The following is a 2531-nucleotide window of genomic DNA, read 5'->3' on the forward strand; positions in this document are numbered from 1 at the left end:
GACCTACAGTAAGACAAGATAAGACCTTTATTAACCCTGCAAGGAAAAGGCAGCACAGTAGTTTAGGATACAGTGTCAGGGCAAGGGAAGAAGTACTATAGAATAGATAGTGCAGGGTAAAGACAACACCAAATAAACACCATCAGTAATGAACCAAATATACAATAAAACAACCAGCTTGCAATGGCGCGACGCTTCGTCCACGGGCCTGAACTGGTGGCCGGCATGTCTCTCCGAATCTCGGCACACGAGACACGTCGTGAGCTCGTCGTCCAGACAGAAGAGGCGGAGCTTTTCACCGTGCGCGGCGCACATGATCCCCGAGCTCATTGTCGACGTCACCGAGCAACAGCTGAGTGTGTCTTCCTGACGACGAGGCAAACGGGAGCCTAGAGCGTTGTTACAGCAATGATACTATAAAACAACAATAACATTATGAGTAGCAATAGTACTTTTATGATTATTATTATTATTATTACCATTATTATTATTATTAGTAGTAGTAGTAGTAATAGTAGTAGAAGTAGTATGCTAGCCTGAGCATGACATGCAGGCCAGACCATTTTAATATCAAGTATTAGTCTATAATCTACATTTCCAAAGGGTGGATTAAAAATGCCTCCTGATTGGTGCCCCATAACTTCAGGGGCAGCTATGCAATCACAACCGAGCAGGGCTAGACTATTCTGCCGAGGGCTATTGTTTGCTTTTTTGCACTGGCAGATTCGTCTGGTTTTCAGTAAGGCTATAGTAGTATAAACTACAGTATATACTACTACTATAAAAAGTACTATAAAACAAATAATTATACAAATGACGTGTGTGTGTGTGTTTGTGTACCCCTGCGTGCGCTCTCTGTGTGTGCACACCCTGTGTGTGTGTGTGTGTGTGTGTGTGTGTGTGTGTGTGTGTGTGTGTGTCTGTCTGTCTGTCTGTCTGTCATGGGGTCAAAATGTCAAGCTGTTTAAATTGATCTGTCTATAATTAATTAATTAGCCTTGTTTATTTATTTACGTATGTAGTTACTCACCCATGATATTTAGATGTCTCTCTCACAGTTTTTTCTATGAAGGTCTCTCTGGATATATCACACTTACTTTGTCTTCTCGGTCTTACCCTGCTTGTTGTTGTGTTGTCTGAGAATCAGATGTCAATGTTTAACTCTTGTCACTTGGAGGACGTGGAGGAGGACAGTATGTTCTGCTATCACCCAAGACAAAAGGCACAACAGAGAATCACTCAACCCGGAAGGAAGACAACAAACAGAGCCGGCATTTGTGTCAACCAATCCGCAGCGAATACGTAACTAGAGATCAACCAATCCGTGCTGGAAGAAAAAACGGCACCTGTCCATCATACTGTCATCAGAGCCAGGTGAGGCTCTGATGACAGTATGATGGACACCTGTTGGCGTCACTTTCCTCACCTCATGTGGAAGGTCACGTCTAAGTCAAGTTAAAGGACCATTTCACCCATTTTCAACCTATAGAGTAAAAACGGACACACACACACACACACACACACACACACACACACATACACACACACACCCCCCCCCCACACACACACACACACACACACACACACACACACACACACACACACACACACACACACACACACACACACACACACACACACACACACACACAGTGACATCATCGCCAGTGACATCATCGATGGGGAATCGAATTGCGAATAGAAACCGCAGGCTTTCTCTGCCTGGAAATTAAGTTAGCTCGTTATAACAGAAGGCAGCCATTGTTCTCACATTAATACAAAACAAAATCAAATAATTGATAGTTATGAGTTGACTTAGTCTTGTGTGCCAGACTGTTACCTCCCACAATTTTCAAACGCTTCATTCAGAGATTGTGGAATAGTTGTCTGGGTGTCTACTAGACTAGCGACTAGTGTCTACATGTGAGATGAAATTCAAGATGACCGTATACATTTTACCACCAATTCTCATTTAATTAATTAGTTTAACCCTTCCCTATGTGGTTGTTCAAATCAGTAACAGGAGTCTCCAGGTCTCTCCAGCTCTTTACTAAGTAGAAAATGCATTTTCAGATACAGGATAAACAAGTGAAATTGGAACACATGAAGCTGATTGGCTGAAATGTATTGTATACAAACACTCAGCTACACTATAGATCATTATATAGCAATGATTACTATCAAAAATATAGTGCTTTAGGCTTTAACCCTTTAAAAAAAATCTTTATACCAAACAATATCACTTACCCTACTTTTTCTCTATACATGGTATATGATAAGCCTTCTCTATGGCAATATATTATGTGATGTCAGTCTACTATAAGTAATAATACTAAATAGATGCGCGTGTGTGCGTGCGTGTGTATGGAACCCTAAGCCTAACCTCGCCTCACCACACCAGGCTTTCTTTTTTTTCTCTCTCTTTTATTTTTTCTGCGGATCACCAGGCTTTCCACCTCGGAGGAAAAATGGAACCCAAACCCAAACGGAACGGTTTAACTACTGTATAAGTGAAGTGGGGACACGTTAGT

Source organism: Electrona antarctica (assembly GCF_951216825.1).
Source record: "Electrona antarctica genome assembly, chromosome: 6".
Classification (NCBI taxonomy): domain Eukaryota; kingdom Metazoa; phylum Chordata; class Actinopteri; order Myctophiformes; family Myctophidae; genus Electrona; species Electrona antarctica.